Genomic DNA, 17,728 nt, shown 5'->3' on the forward strand with positions numbered 1-17,728 from the left:
AACAGCTGTTTCTCTGAGGGACCCCAGGGTCCATCACAGTGATCCAGCTGAAGCTCAGACCTCTAGAAACCAAACAAGGCTCTGTTGAGTCCTCCTTACTTTCTCTTTAGATTCAGATTCTCCACACATCAGCACCCCATCTCTCTCCTCATCAGCCACTGTCTTTAGCATTTCATGTAGGATTTGTGTCTCGGAGCAGATAAAAGCTGAGAGCTGTCATCCCGCAAACAAAGGTCACGTAAGACTCACCACAGAAACCGATCCTGTCTTCCTTACTTTCCTGCTCTGTCCCTCTTTTCCTTCAGCTGTTGAAGGCTGCAGGTGGGTCCTTATTCATTTTTTCTTTCTTGTCTTTTCTTTCTTCTGGTATTTCTTGTCCTGCAGCTGTCAGTGCAGTCACCTTCGGGAAATCCAGCACATTTGGTCACATTTTGGAATATGACAGTGTGGCTTCTGCTGGTCTGTTATTTAAAGTCCAGTCTCAAATGGTGAACCTGCAGACCTTCAGTCCACAATTGTGTGTGTACACAAGCACAGCAAGGCTGTAAGGTGTCCCATCCTTGATGGTGAGCATATATCGGTCCGCTGGTTTGATAAGTTCAGCACGTTTTCCCACTGCTGGTCCACCCTCGGATGAGCCAGATTACTGTCCTGCAAACAAAGCTCTTACTAGTTTTCAATCTCCTCAAACAGATTTGAAATGCACCGTGACTTTTATTTTGAAAACTAAACTTTTATAGTAAATGCTGTTGCTGAGTCTGTGTAGGATTAAAATGACTTACTAAACTAATTTATACAGTATAACTAAAGAAGGGAAGGAAGGAAAAATAAGTAAACTGGACTGTAAATGGAAAATGAGAGATGATATGTGGAATTGTCTGTTTTTACTTAATCACCGGTGGGCCGCTTGGAAAATGCTGTGCAAAACGCCAGTGGACCACAAGCTTTGCCATTAGTGGGCCAGCAGTTGTCCACTATCCTCTTGCTGTCAGCGATTGCCATTCAAAAGACTGATCAGGAGCGTTCTCTATGTGCAGGGCGTTCTCTATGGATTACTGACCGGCCTTTAGAGCCAGTGCCCAGAGGCCATTCCAGCCTATATTTTATTAGTAATTTAGCTGCTGCCTTTCAGATGGGATGCTAGAGTTTACCCTTCTGTGTGTGTTAGACTGGTTCTTGAAAGTAAAAGAGAAGAATTTGTTTTGATTTAATTCTCATACAAAAACAATCTCATAAAACTGTTACAGTGTAGAGACAACAGGACTTTAGTTTCAAAAACATAAAAATAAATAAACAAATATATAAACAATTGTCCAGTATTGCTCACAGTGGCCATAACTTTGATATATGAATGTCAAGTACTGTTAAATCTCACTTTATAGGTTATTATTTTTTCAGAAGAATCAGAATCAGAAGAAGTTTTATTGCCATTGTCAATGAACAGGATTCACAGACTAGGAATTTGCTTCGGCATGAAGGTGCAACATAAAAACAAGTAGTAATAGGCATGCAAAATTAATTTATTATTTATTTTTATTATGTTGGACTACTGGATTGTGGGGGTCCCTCCATAGACTCTTGTGCCCATGCGCCTCAAAAGACCCTAATCTGCATGATGACTTTACATTTTGCTAATATTTAGAGTCATCTGATACTGATAAAGATTTTTACTGTAACCCTCGTGTTATGTTTATGGGATCATTTCAAATCTGAGACCGTGCTACAAATTTATGCAGCATTAGGAAAGTGGTCTTAGTGTAACGTGGAACGAGGCAGAGGCAGACGCGTGATTTATTATGGGCAAATCCAAAATCAGGGTCAAAACAGTCCAGGGTCATTGAGCCAACACAGATTGATCGGGGGGCAGACATGACAAACAAAGAAGAATCAAACAATGAACAATATCTCAAACAAACAATCGGTGCGATCAAACTTACGAACAGTACATGCATCAAACATCCAAACACTTCCAACAGAACAATCAAACAGTACAAAGATCAACCAAAACAAAGGCCAAACACGGGGATAACGAGGGACAGGCGGAAAACAAAGGGGCTGGACTGAACCAAAACAGACACACATGGAAGATCAAAACAAAGGGGCAGGTTGACGATTAAAAAGTAAACAGAAAAAGCACATGGAGTAGTGGGAGGAGCCAGTAGTGGGAGGAGCAAACCATGGGAGGAGCCAAACGTGACACTTGGATTTCTTGAACAAATTTGTTGCTATATATTTACTCCAAGATGGAGTGTTTAGTATTTATATCCCATAAAATATGTGTAAAATCCCTGCTGGACAGAGATCAGAATTCAAGGGTTAAAGAAATAAGTTTGTAGTTTGTGTTTGCCTCAGGTACAGTAAAAAGAGAGGCAGGATTTGGAGGACAAACAGGCTGAAGTTGCCCTACATCCCATCACTTGCAGGTTAATTTTACATTTTTATTCATTTCAGTTTTTTAAATGGATAATTACTAAACAAACACGCACTTTGTTCATAAAAAATAGAAAAATATGAAACCAATTCCAAAAAACTTCACAGTAGGTAGAAAGCAAATAAGACAAAGCTCTGATCTGTAAACTACTTTTTACATGCATTCAATTGAAAACAGCACAAAGCAGAGACATTCAATATTTTACCATATAAACTTTATTGGTTTTTGTAAATGGAATGATCAAAAAACACCTGTTTCAGAAAATTTCCACATGGGGAAACAACAAGGAGATGGCATCATGACTGGATTTACAAAGTGCAGTCATGAGTGAAAGACCAAAGATCTCAGATAGAAAGCTTCAAGTCCTCAGGACTGGACATGGTCATCCCTCGCTCAGGTAAATAATTCATGCAAGAATGCAGTCGATCCAAACTGAGGCTGTTTCTTTTCTCCCGCCTGTCTTCCTTCCTCACGTCACACTTGTCAGCCTCTTTCCTGTTGGCTGAGAAGGAAAAATATGGTGCACATCATAAACATCTGACTATACCACCTTACAATAGGACTACCTTTCATAAAGCGTTTATGACTGGTTTACAATTAGTTTATTAATGGTTCTAAATTTGGTTATAAACACTTTAAAATGATTACTAAACAGTGACCTGTCAATGAAGCCCAGATATAGAGCCCACATTAACCTGTGCTGTTAATCCTTCGATCTTACTGATCGTACTTTGTTCTTCCATCAGTCAGCATTAAACTTCTCAGCTTCATCCGCTTTGTTACTAAATCATGAAACTCTGTTCACTGATATGTTTCATTGGTCAGATAATAATATACATGACCAAATGAAGTTACTATATCCGCCAGCAGTCTTGTTTACCTTGACAGTGTCAGCATGCTGTCTGTTATCAAATATTGATACAATGCTGGACACAAGGGTGGTACTAGTGTGATTTTTGGAGGTTGAGGTTGGCTACTTAATATAAAATACACAACAAAACGTTGTTTATTCTCAGTTGTGTAGGTGGGGAGACGAAAGCTCTGTAGACACTATCTAGATATAAACATGAACAACTTTATTTCAAATTAAAAGATAGCGCTAAAGCCCTGTGAGAGTCCCGAAGGCCGAATGTGGGATCTCTTTGTGTGTCCGAGTTGGCTCTGGTTTATATATGGTGAATGACCGCACATACATAAGATGATTAGAGACAGACGCACATCCATACATCCCCATAAGAAAACATCTGGAAAGGCTTATTCTAATGCAATCAGGTACCCCCGGCATGCTATTCTATACATTCGCTCCCTCTCTTGAGGGGGGGGGGGCGAGTGAGGCCCTCAACAGAGCACACACGAAAACAGAGAATCTGACTTTATGTAAAAATGACAGATAAAAAAATATTAAAAAAAACATGAATATGGCAAGAAGAGAGTAAAGACACCTCAACGTCTTATGCACAATACATAGGATAATGAAAATGTCATGGTAAACAATATTGCTAATACCTTGTGTGCATGTTATAATTTCATATGGTATCGTAGACCACAGCTGATCTCAGACCAGCCAGACAAACTGTTGGTGGTTAAATGGTGCTAAATTATTAATAAATGTCTGATGAAGCTACGTGTGTTATGCTGACCGATGGTAAAAAAAGTAAAATACAGCTCAGTTATGTTCTCCTCTGTTTCTAATTATGTTTAAAGTGTTTATGACACGACTAATAACCCTTAATAAACTAATAACAAAGAATTCATAAACCTCACACATGGAGAAAAACTGAGTGGATACGGATAAAGTGGGATGCTTAGGCTTGATTCTATACATCTTCATCTGTTTATGATAGTGGGTTGGTAAATTGTTAGGGTTTGTGATGTCACTTCAGAGGGAGGAGCATTTTCTATCATCATCATCATCATCATCATCATCATCATCTTCCATTTCAAAACCAGCATGAAAAGGAACAATAAGTGAAATGATGCCCCAAAATATGAGGCAAACGGGACGTGAACGTATATCAGAGAAGGGAGAAATTGATCTCAAATCATGTTTAATGTTGCTGTTTTTGTAGCGTTCATTATTTATTTACACATCAACAAACATGTTTACTATTAGCAACAGAAATGCTGCCTAATGAAGGTTCTCCGCCTCATTTAAAGGAGATCCAGAGGCTTTTATAAACACAATCTGTCACATGTGATAACACATGCCTTTTCTGTAAGGTGGTCCTTAAAAAGTGATGAAGGTGAAACGACTGGAAGTGGCCCACTTCAGCAAAATTCACTTTTTTCAAAATTCAGATTTGCGGATCTATGAGCAGCTGTACTCCACACGGTAAACAGCAATCAGTCATTGAAATTCGTTTTATAAAGAGCAGAAACTCAAGTATTTGCAGAAATGTTCTCCAAAGCACAGAGTGTGTTTACGTGCACTTAATAATCTGAGAGCTGCAGAAAATCAGATTTTGTCTAATCCGATTAACACCTGAGGTGTCTTTACACTCATCTTGGATTTGTTTTGTTATATTCATGTTTTTCTTTATATTTTTATATCTGTTCTTAGGCTCTCTTATCCTCTGTTAATGTGTGTGTGCTCTGTTGAGGGCCTCTCTCGCCCCCTCCCTCAAGAGAGGGAGCTAAGGTATAGAATAAGCATGCCAATGCTATGAGAACAGTGTTTGCCGGGGGTACCTAAATGCATTAGAATAAGCTTTTCCAGATTTTTCCTTATGGGAGCGTTTGGATGGATGTGTGTGTGTGTGTGTGTGTGTGTGTGTCTGCGGCCATTCACCATATATAAGGCAGAGGCCGCTTTTAGAAGGAGAGATCCCACATTCGGCCTTCGGGACTCTCACAGGGCTTTAGCACTATCTTGTTAATTTGAAATAAAGTTGTTCATGTTTAATCCACAGAGTGTCTACAGAGCTTTCGTCTCCCCGCGTACACCACTGAGAATAAACACGTTTACATGCACTTGAGTCATCAGATGATGGGGAAACTCTGGGCTCTACATGAGTCAATAAACTCACAGAAGAAGACGTGACGTAAACGCAACATAAACCTCAAATTTAATGAAGCAGATTTTTTACATTATCTAGAAGATGAAGATTACTTAAATCCTCTATTTTGTGTTTGGTTTCAATGCTGCTCCAAAAGTGTTTCGCCGTGTCTCATGGATTTGCTGCTCACTTATTTCCGGTACCGCAGTCTGAACTCATGCATGCGCAGACTGAGAATTCGGAAAGAAATCAGAGTAAAAGTTCACAGCACTGAGAAATCTGATTACTGAGCTGAAATCCAGCCTCTTTATCAGATTTATTAATCGGGTTTCTAGACCTCAGTCTGATCTAAGAACTCAGAGTAAGAGTTCACAGCACTAAGAAATCTGATTACTGAGCTAAAATCCAGCCTCTTTATCAGATTTATTAATCAGGTTTCTAGACCTCTGTCTGATCTAAGAAATCAGAGTAAGAGTTCACAGCACTGAGAAATCTGATTACTGAGCTAAAATCCAGCCTCTTTATCAGATTTATTAATCGGGTTTCTAGACCTCAGTCTGATCTAAGAAATCAGAGTAAGAGTTCACAGCACTGAGAAATCTGATTACTGAGCTAAAATCCAGCCTCTTTATCCGATTTATTAATCGGGTTTCTAGACCTCAGTCTGATCTAAGAAATCAGAGTAAGAGTTCACAGCACTGAGAAATCTGATTACTGAGCTAAAATCCAGCCTCTTTATCAGATTTATTAATCAGGTTTCTAGACCTCAGTCTGGTCTAAGAAATCAGAGTAAGAGTTCACAGCACTGAGAAATCTGATTACTGAGCTAAAATCCAGCCTCTTTATCAGATTTATTAATCGGGTTTCTAGACCTCAGTCTGATCTAAGAACTCAGAGTAAGAGTTCACAGCACTAAGAAATCTGATTACTGAGCTAAAATCCAGCCTCTTTATCAGATTTATTAATCAGGTTTCTAGACCTCTGTCTGATCTAAGAAATCAGAGTAAGAGTTCACAGCACTGAGAAATCTGATTACTGAGCTAAAATCCAGCCTCTTTATCAGATTTATTAATCGGGTTTCTAGACCTCAGTCTGATCTAAGAAATCAGAGTAAGAGTTCACAGCACTGAGAAATCTGATTACTGAGCTAAAATCCAGCCTCTTTATCAGATTTATTAATCGGGTTTCTAGACCTCAGTCTGATCTAAGAAATCAGAGTAAGAGTCCACAGTGCTGAGAAATCTGATTACTGAGCTAAAATCCAGCCTCTTTATCAGATTTATTAATCGGGTTTCTAGACCTCAGTCTGATCTAAGAAATCAGAGTAAGAGTTCACAGCGCTGAGAAATCTGATTACTGAGCTAAAATCCAGCCTCTTTATCAGATTTATTAATCGGGTTTCTAGACCTCAGTCTGATCTAAGAAATCAGAGTAAGAGTTCACAGCGCTGAGAAATCTGATTACTGAGCTAAAATCCAGCCTCTTTATCAGATTTATTAATCGGGTTTCTAGACCTCAGTCTGATCTAAGAAATCAGAGTAAGAGTCCACAGCGCTGAAAAATCTGATTACTGAGCTAAAATCCAGCCTCTTTATCAGATTTATTAATCGGGTTTCTAGACCTCAGTCTGATCTAAGAAATCAGAGTAAGAGTTCACAGCACTGAGAAATCTGATTACTGAGCTAAAATCCAGCCTCTTTATCAGATTTATTAATCGGGTTTCTAGACCTCAGTCTGATCTAAGAAATCAGAGTAAGAGTCCACAGCGCTGAGAAATCTGATTACTGAGCTAAAATCCAGCCTCTTTATCAGATTTATTAATCGGGTTTCTAGACCTCAGTCTGATCTAAGAAATCAGAGTAAGAGTTCACAGCGCTGAGAAATCTGATTACTGAGCTAAAATCCAGCCTCTTTATCAGATTTATTAATCGGGTTTCTAGACCTCAGTCTGATCTAAGAAATCAGAGTAAGAGTTCACAGCGCTGAGAAATCTGATTACTGAGCTAAAATCCAGCCTCTTTATCAGATTTATTAATCGGGTTTCTAGACCTCAGTCTGATCTAAGAAATCAGAGTAAGAGTCCACAGCGCTGAAAAATCTGATTACTGAGCTAAAATCCAGCCTCTTTATCAGATTTATTAATCGGGTTTCTAGACCTCAGTCTGATCTAAGAAATCAGAGTAAGAGTTCACAGCGCTGAGAAATCTGATTACTGAGCTAAAATCCAGCCTCTTTATCAGATTTATTAATCGGGTTTCTAGACCTCAGTCTGATCTAAGAAATCAGAGTAAGAGTTCACAGCGCTGAGAAATCTGATTACTGAGCTAAAATCCAGCCTCTTTATCAGATTTATTAATCGGGTTTCTAGACCTCAGTCTGATCTAAGAAATCAGAGTAAGAGTCCACAGCGCTGAAAAATCTGATTACTGAGCTAAAATCCAGCCTCTTTATCAGATTTATTAATCGGGTTTCTAGACCTCAGTCTGATCTAAGAAATCAGAGTAAGAGTTCACAGCGCTGAGAAATCTGATTACTGAGCTAAAATCCAGCCTCTTTATCAGATTTATTAATCGGGTTTCTAGACCTCAGTCTGATCTAAGAAATCAGAGTAAGAGTCCACAGCGCTGAGAAATCTGATTACTGAGCTAAAATCCAGCCTATTTATCAGATTTATTAATCGGGTTTCTAGACCTCAGTCTGATCTAAGAAATCAGAGTAAGAGTTCACAGCACTGAGAAATCTGATTACTGAGCTAAAATCCAGCCTCTTTATCAGATTTATTAATTGGTTTCTAGACCTCAGTCTGATCTAAGAAATCAGAGTAAGAGTCCACAGTGCTGAGAAATCTGATTACTGAGCTAAAATCCAGCCTCTTTATCAGATTTATTAATTGGTTTCTAGACCTCAGTCTGATCTAAGAAATCAGAGTAAGAGTTCACAGCGCTGAGAAATCTGATTACTGAGCTAAAATCCTGCCTCTTTATCAGATTTCTGGATCAGAGTAAAAGTGTTTACATGACCAATTGAATAATCAGATACCTGCGGAAATCCGACTATGATCGGATCACTGAGTGCATGTTAAACACACTTATTGATTCTGAAGAGTTTTCCTTCTTCACAACAGACCATATCTCATGTAGAGAAACAGAAGTAGTTAATTTGAGGCTCACCGCTGAAATCAATGAACTCATCCAAACTGTGGCTCCTCCTCCTTTCCCTCTTCTCTCCTGCTTTTCTCACAACACACAGGTCATCTTTCTTGTTTCCTGCAGAGTAAAGAAACACATGTTGGTCCACACAAGAAAAAAAAAAATTTCATAATCAGAGCCTTGCCCCCTCTGTCAGGGTCTCATTCGAGAGGACGGATTAGTTTATTTTACTAGAAAAAAAAGTTTTCTTTTCAGTTTAGTGGCAGTGACGGATCATATCATCACCAAACTGTAATCAATTGCAAAGGTTTGCACACGTGCCCCTGGTCTAATAACGTGGTGTTGATTTTCTGTGTGAAAATCTGCAGAGAAGCACTTCTGTACACTTTAGTACACAGTTACTGTTTATTTACTGAATTTAACACATTGGAAATATTAAACAGAGGCCGGAGAAGAAGAAGTGCCGGTTGCTACAGTGAAATTGATAGACCACCACTGCATACACTGCACTACCGCTAAGACCACCAAAGCACGTTTGCCAGACCAACAACCCCAACCCAGCAATCTGAGTTCAGGAAAGTGAAAACAGCCCAGTGCCTCAGACTAATCGACAGGACTTAGTGAGAAACTTAGAAACTCACCCACCGCAGCTGCAGCCGAGGGGTGGGGGGAAGAAGGGAGGAGGCCCCTGGGTGGCTAGCAGGAGAAGTTCCGACGTGAAACCAGTGAATAAACAAGATCCAGCGAGCAGAGAAGGCAAAAATGGAAAAAAGGAACAGCAGCAGCAATAAAACACAACAGGGACAGAAGCTGGAGAGACAGAAGCTGGAGAGAAGAGTCAGCATCAGACGCACACTAGTTACATAACTGTTACTCTCGACCAGACACCAGAAACCCAGACCTAAGAGCTGGATTCTGCAGGGTGGAAGTGCCCACAGTTTCAGCCAAAGAGAAAAAAGGCCCTCGCAAATATCGCGAGGGTTGGTTCCACATTGCGGGGGCGCAATGTGAGTGTGGCCCTTGCCAGATGGGCATGTCCAGATTTGCAGGAGTTGATCACGACCATCTGGTCCATGCTCCAACTCAGGACTTACGTTCTTCAAAACAGGCCTAAAAAACAATGGCAGGAACGAGCAAGAGCTGCTAAAGACCTGCTAAGCTTGAAGACACTGTCGGACTTTATTGCAGATCCTAAAACCTTTTTTTGCATTTGGACTGGATTTAAAACAGACTACATTGGCAGAAGAAGAAACATGAACTCTCCAGAGGCTTCATTGGAATGGAAGAAAGTGTCAGACGCCTCTCCAGATTTCACACGTGAGTGTTTAAAATCAAATAAAGTTTTTTACCTTTTAAGACCAGCACAGCGAGTGATGATGTCATTTACATCACATAATAGTGCACACGCTTTCAAATATGGCATCGTAGCACTTGCTAGTAAAAGGTTGGACCCCCTTTTGCCTTCAGAACTGCTTTAATTCTTCATGCCATACTTTCAACAAGGTGTTGGAAACGTTCCTCAGAGATTCTGGTTGGTTATTAGAGTTACTGTTGCCTTTCTATCATCTGGAACCAGATAGAACCATTCTCCTCTGACCTCTCACATCAACAAGGCATTTCCGTCCACACAGCTGACCGCTCACTGGATATTTTCTCTCTTTCTTAATAAAGTGGCTGGGAGTGTACATTTTATCCAACCGCTTGGGTGGACAGTTTGTTAGGAGGACTGTTCTGACTTAAATTAACGTACAACATGACCTGTTCATTATAAGTCATCTATAATGAATCTAATCCAGTCTTTGTGTTGTTATCAGTAATACAGTATTGAATACCACAGCACAGCAATGTCATACTGTGCACATACTATGTGATTAAGTACTTTCTTAATGACATAGTATGTGCACAGTATGACATTCTGGACTGATATGTTTCTATGTTTTTCTGGCTTTCTCAAAAGGACCATTTTATATTGTGTGTTTTAATGTTTATATTATTTTTATAATATTTATTATATTATATTTAATATTTTCTTATGCTCCAGTTAATATTCTGCAGCAAAATCTCTGATCCGTGCACAGTTGGACACTCTGAAATGACAAGAATTGTTTTTGTGCACCATCAAGGGGTCTCAAACTAGAATTAAGTTCTCCACGGGGGCGTTAATCAAACACGACCCTTTTCCCTGACTTTCTTTAAATATATTCACAGCCAAAAAGAAAAGGCACCGGTGCAAATTCATTCATGGACCCCTAGATATTACTACTACTAATACTACTGCTATTAATATTAGTAGCATAATAATCTGTAGGTAGTCTGACCAGAGGAGGATGGGTCCCGCCCTTGTGAGCCTTGGTTCCTCCCAAGGTTTCTTCCTCGGCTCTGAGGGAGTTTCTCCTTGCCACTGTTGCCCCCGGCTTGCTCACCTGAGGTTATTACATTCATTTTCTGAAATTCTGTGAAGCTGCTTTGTGACAACAGTTGTAAAAAGTGTTACAAACAAATTTGACTTGATTTGATGGGGACAGAGTGAACATATGCCAAACAACTCTGTGCTGTACCAAAAAAAATAAAAAAATTTTGTGTGCAGCAGTGCTTAGTGAGGCAAGTAGCCTAGCAGCCAACTTCTCTACCTTTTATTTGCATCAGTATTACGTGATTATTATTATGTAACATGGATGTGCACAGGTAGTTACGTACTGTTTGAAGTGCCAGTATTTATATACTGAAATCATTGAGTACTCCTTACATTTCGTCACAGGTAGAGAAAATATACAGAGTACCAATTCAAAGAAACATCAATTTTATGTTTTAATAGGTTTTTAAAATGATTTTCTACTTTGAATCTACTTTGCTATTGACAGGGATGGGGGAGTAGCAAAGTAGCGCACTACTTTTTGCAGCTAGCTACACATCTTTGTAACTAATAGCTGTAGCACTTCTAAACTTTTGTGTAGCTATAGCGATAATTTTTGCTACAATTTTACTACAGGCTTCGGACAATCAGCGAAAATGTGAACCATAGAAAGTGGTCGGTAACTGGGCTGGTGGCGACTGCACAATCCTGACTGAGCCATGGACAATTCGAGCAAACAGTCAGCAGAAGTGAGCATATTTGCTTATAAACTCTTACGGATACTTGAATATCAGGATTAGTCAGAATGCACATCTCTACTCTCTATACAGGTATATGTATGTAGGTCATGTATGTGATTCCTGCAGAAGTACCTAGTTACGTTTGTTTACCTAGTTTTATGCATATAATCTGTCATTTTTAGCTGGAGGCGTAATCAAAACCACAATTTGCAAATTACACACTGTGGTGGGTTCCTGACCAAACCAGGGGCCTCTGACTGCCTGGGCAGAGTCCACTGCAGAAGTAAAACATAGATGAATGAATATTGCCTTATATGTAATGACTTAATAAATGCCCATGTCCTTACAATACATTAAAAACAAGAAAAAGCCCCCAACACTAAAAATGTGTGGAAATATAACTGCAGGAAATAATGGGTCATTGCACATCATTTGAGAATAAATTATTCCGGTTTCATTATGTTGTTCAAGGTGCACACAAACAAACATCAGCAGTTTATTTATGGGCCCATATTCAGCATTTTTCTTGTAATTAATATTTTTCCCTGAGGTTCATTTGAGACATTTGTGTGGTTTTATAAAAAACATTAATTACATTAAACATTAATTTTCCAACCAAACCTTCGTTTTCCGACCTCTATGTTCTTTCCATCACAGAATGGTTCTTCAGAACCAGGCTGTAGGTGGAACGTTTTTAGAAAGGTTTTTATGTAGCATCCAAACAGGCTTTTCTATTGTTATGATGTCAAGCTTGTAACAATAGAAGAACCCTTCCTGTGCTATATAAAAACCTTTTTAAAAAGGTTCTATGTAGAACCACCTACAGCGCATTCTTCATTGATCTAAAGAACCCTTTCAGTATGTGAGAGAGCTTTTAATCACGCAAAGGGTTCTCAGAGCACTCATGGTTCTTTATATAACTGTTTTCTTAACTAAAGGACCTTCAACTCAAACATCCACTGAGGGGCAGTTCAGCTCATCTCTGACCCTCAGAGGCCGAGTCGTGCTCTCTGCTCGTTCACCAGGGTTATGAAGATCGTAAGATCAGAAAAGTTGGAGTTCTCCAAAGTAAATTTCAGACAGGAGCTGCTCGTTTTGACAATCTCAAAACTGATTGAGCTTCTCAACTGTGCCATTCCAGAGCTCAGGGATGTCGTCAGTGTATCTAGTCCATGAAAAGGATCTGTTGATGCTTTGTGGACATCTTCCTAGAGTGGCTACAGTTATGTTGCAATGCGTGGAGCTACTGGCATACCCACGGCTGTCCCCTTAACCCGCAAATTATAATGATAATTGGGTCCTCAAGCCTAACATAACTTTCTTGGTAGGGAAATGCTAAATGTGATACTTAACATCAGTCAATGATGGCATCATCGTCATTATTCTTGTGGGATATTTAGTGTCACAACCAAAACTTGTAAACTGTCATAGGTAAATGTGTCTGAATGAACATAAGAACCAAACCTAGTTTCCTCCCCTAAAAGGAAAAACATATTTTTCCTCCTCAGGTCACAGCAAAGCGTCTGACACACTTGATGAAGAGAAGAGCAGGAAACTGAGAAGAAGCTGGAGTCTGGATCATCTTATTAATTTTTGTAGTGAATCTTGCATGGACGTTTGTGTTGTTCAGGAACGTAACTGATCAATCTAATTCACTACATTATTATCTCTGGACCTTTGATCGCTGTTCAGGACCCTTCCTACGAGCTTCAAAAAGGGAGTCTGCAAATGGTTTTGGAACAGCACCAGTCTGGGCACTGCAATGTGCTGTCAATGTATACTTCATCACCCATTTCATCACCCGAGTGGGTGAGAAGTCCCACCCACTGGCTTGCAGACACTCCTGTTTTATTTGGCACACTTGTGGTCCTGCGGTCCTCATTTGCATGTGCCTGCGACACCTGTGAGGCTGTACGAAGTCCATTTTCTCATTCTGCTCTTCAGAGAGGCGCTCATGATAAAATGGATTACGTATCATGAGGCCTTTGGAAAGGACCATATCAATGTGGACCCATCAGCCTCTACCCAGTCTCAGATAAGCCATGTCCTTTAAACATACCTCAGTTGGTATTAGGGGGCCCAATGTGTGCCAAGGAAACAACCCAGAAAAAAGGTTTAGATTATGGTTTCGTTAAGTTTAGGCCAAATTCTCACCCTGTCACCCTGTTTTTTTAGCACCTTAAACTGTCCAGTTTTGGGGAGGCTGTGTCCGCTGTCTTCTCAGATTCAAATTGGGTAGACAGAATTGGAAATCAATGCAGTCTCTGCTGTTGTAGCCCATCCACCCAAAAGTTCAGAGATGCTTTTTTGATCACTGCTGTTGTAAAGTATTCAGTACTCCCTGTAAACTCAAACAAATCTGGCCATTCTCTACTGACCTCTCTTATCAACAAAAGCCGGTTTGCCCACAGAATCGTCACTCCCTGGATGTTTTCACAGGTCACAGTACTTTATTAGTCCCAAAAAGGGCAATTCATTTGTAGCCTTCTCGTCCATACTCACGACTACACATATATACACCAAAAAAAAACCCAAATATAACAATCATTTAAAAAGACTGTTATCTGCATTTAATAGCTTGATAGCAGAAGGAATAAAAGATTTGGAATAGCGATTTGTTCTACTGAAGGGCATAATATAATGCCGACCTGACGGCATTACCGTAAATTCACTGGACAAAACATGATCACGCTGGGTGATCTTGCTTTCTGAGCCACTTGTTTCTCCCACAGGGAGACCAAGTCTCTCTGTCGGACTCCAATTATCTTTGAACAGATTTTTACAACGCCCTTCAGGCTATTCTTGTCCCTCACCGACAGCCCATTGAACCAACAGATAAACGAGAAAGTTAAAACACTTTCAATGAAAGACTGGTAGAAACTGTACAACACTGTATGACAAACATGAAACGAATTCAGCTTACGCAATAAATGAGCTCTTTGTTGACCCTTCTTAACAACCAGCTCTGTATTCGCATCAAGTTTACGCTGGGAATCGAACACTGTCCCTAAATACTTATGTGTCCACAATTTGTACCTCTTATCCATGTATGACACTAGCTATTTTTATTTTGCCTAAAATCAATGATTAATTCCTTAGTTTTTGACACATTAAGGTCAAGAAAGTGCTCATCACACCACATAACAAAAGCAGGAAGAGCACAACCGTGATCTGAATCTGAGCCCTGAAGAAGAGATAATAAGTCGTCAGAAAATTTTACAAGACAGCTGTTTTTCGCTCTATTCTGTTCAAACTCTAGACACTGTTCTGTTTGAAAATCTCACAAGATCAGTAGTTGTCTCTATTCCCATGTTTGATATCAACGTTAACTGAATCTCGTACCTGCAAGACTAGATGATTTGTGCTTCCACCACATGATCAGGTGATTGGATAACTGCATGACTGAGCAGCTGTACAAGTGTTTTCTGATAAAATGACCAGCGAGTCTATACTGAGTCCTTGTAGACTGCAAGTTGGCTCCTTTAAAGCTGTTAATTCATATTAAAAATAAGTGCGTGAAATCAAGTGCCATCAGAATAGTTTCTAATTTCCATATTAATTGCATATAATTTACATAAAGTATGAACATCATGAAAGATGTTTCAGGAGAGAGGCTGTAAGGTTTATCGTAGCAGCAGGTGGAGCTAACTCAGAAAGCAAGATTTTCAAATCAGCTAACACCGACTTAATAATTACTTTGATACTTTCTTTTCAGGTGTTTATCTATGGCACCTAACACAATTTTAATATGATCAGCTACATCTGAAAACTGATTTTTATTAAATGAACCAAACATGGCTCCATAAGGAGTCTGAAAAAGCCTCGTCTGGTGCCATGGCCAAAACAGAGAAATAATCACGCAGATAATCAAGTCCAAAAATAATGAGTAATCTTAAAACACTTTTGTGTGGATGGGCAAAACACAGCTTTTTAAAAAAATACTGACATCCCTACTAGAAAAAAGTATGAATTAAACCAGCACAGCTGGTTACCAGTAAAACCATGTATGTTGTGTTTTGGGAGTTGATATGCTGGTTAACAAGCATGTCCATGCTGGGTGACCAGCTTGAATTGAAGTTTCAACCATTTGTCTCTGTGTCTGGTCAGTGTGAAACTAGACCTCTGCATTTAACCCATCCGTGCAGTGAAACACCCACATACATGCACACTAGTGAACACACACACACTAGGGGGCAGCGAGCACACTTACCCGGAGTGGTGGGCAGCCCTATCCACAGCGCCCAGGGAGTAATTGGGGGTTAGGTGCCTCACTCAAGGACACTTCCGTCATGGACTGTCAGCCGAGGGGAATGAACTAAATTTTAACTAATGAACTAATTTTTTTGCAGTACTTGAAGGCCAGATTCCATGTCGAGCCTGTCACTGGGGTTATTGCTCTGTCATTGGCTTAGTGGCAGTTTAGTCTTAGTTTAACACAAGTTTGGCTAAAGCAGTAAATTCCGGGGTTTAACGCACAGCTGTGTGTTGAAGTAAACCTAACCGCTCTGTTAAAACGAGCACAAGTTGACCTGATTCACCATAAAACGTCCACTAAACTGAATGTGCTGTCAAATGACATCATGATCAGCCCAACTAAAACAAAGCATCACATGATAAGGACACATATTTAGCTAAACTCTAAACCATAGCTAAGCTAATGACAGTGCAATTGCCCTTCAGTGTTTAGTGGCTGGATTCCATTTGGGGTCTGTATGCACTTTGCATTAACTTCATGTTTAAACAGAGCATTTGTTGATGAAACTTGTTGTGTAACTGCTCACTGTACAAACTGCAGCTAGGTCTCATCGGGTCAAACTGGGGATGCATTTTAGTGAAAATTGTAATCGGAATCCAGCCAAAGTTATGATCCACACCTGTGAACAGGCTCTTACACTTTTCACTGAAATACACTTCAAAAATGAGTGTGATGAATATGTGCTTATGTGGCAGTGTGATGTTGTTACACTAGATTATTCACTTAAGGGATTTTATTTTGAAATCAGCAAGGGCTTTTAATTGTTGGAGCAATTCATTGAGGAGAGAAAGGGGGACTATGAAATGTAAAATGCTATCTGTAAAACTCTTAGTTCTAATTATTTTATAGTTTCTTTTGGCTACTGCAAATAATCTAGCTTGAGAAATATATAAAAGAGAACTTTGATCTACTAGAGCAAGATCAATATGGGCGGAGTTTTAGCAGCCTTTACTTGAGTGGAGCACGGAAGAAAGCTGTAGCCCCACCTTTCGTCCTCTTTGGAAAACGCCACTGTGAGAGAAGGTATGTGCGCGCGCAGCTCCGTTATTTTAAGTTAAAACACACTTTGTATTTTCCAGTTTTTGACCTAAAACGAGTTCATTCAGTCACAAAAACATTATAGCACCCACTGGTTAGGCCGTTGTGCAGTTAACACTCTGTTTTATGAGGTTTTGATACGTTTGTATTCGCTGTTGGCCACGAGTTCTGTTAAGGTGGAATGTTAAGGTGGAATGCTAATTATGAAGTAGGGATGCTAATTGTTCACCGTATCTTTCTTCTTTTTCTTTTGCTTAATATGATCAGATTAAACTGGCAGTGCAGGCATTTGTTTGTTTTTAAAGAAGAGCTGTAACTTTTATTTTTGCAATTTTAGGGTTTGTATAATTCGGGTAGTGTAGCAGCTTTGTTGTAATCTGAGTGCACGGTGTTTAACAGGCGCAGCTGAGGGCACGAGAGAGAGAGAAACTAATGAAGCCTGTTTATTCGCCTTTTGTAAACTCTGTGCAGGTATGTTGAGTTATATTGTCAAATGTTAATCTTATACTGTTCAACAAATGGGGAGCGTGTACAGTTTACAGTTTGCTTTATATGTATTTTTTTTTTTATTATTATTTTCTTTTAATGAATGATTGATGAAATATGTCCTCTTTGGAAAACGCCACTGTGAGAGAAGGCGCAGCTGAGGGCACGAGAGAGAGAAACTAATGAAGCCTGTTTATTCGCCTTTTGTAAACTCTGTGCAGGTGGAGAAAATAAATGCTCCCTCATGTTAAGCTGGTGTGCTAATGTCATCACTCCCACA

At 39.6% G+C, this 17,728-nt stretch overlaps 1 long non-coding RNA gene across 1 annotated transcript; it reads right to left on the reverse strand.

Annotated features, from left to right (window-relative positions):
* Nucleotides 1–2,628: 2,628 nt before the first annotated feature.
* Nucleotides 2,629–9,516, reverse strand: LOC108443947. Its single transcript, XR_001859196.2, has 3 exons — nucleotides 9,218–9,516; nucleotides 8,598–8,693; nucleotides 2,629–2,933 (listed from the first exon to the last, which is right to left on the reverse strand). It is a non-coding gene; the product is annotated as an uncharacterized LOC108443947 (long non-coding RNA).
* Between the last annotated feature and the right edge of the window lie 8,212 nt (nucleotides 9,517–17,728).

The sequence above is a fragment of the Pygocentrus nattereri genome, chromosome 2 (assembly GCF_015220715.1).
Source record: "Pygocentrus nattereri isolate fPygNat1 chromosome 2, fPygNat1.pri, whole genome shotgun sequence".
NCBI classification, from domain to species: Eukaryota; Metazoa; Chordata; class Actinopteri; order Characiformes; family Serrasalmidae; genus Pygocentrus; species Pygocentrus nattereri.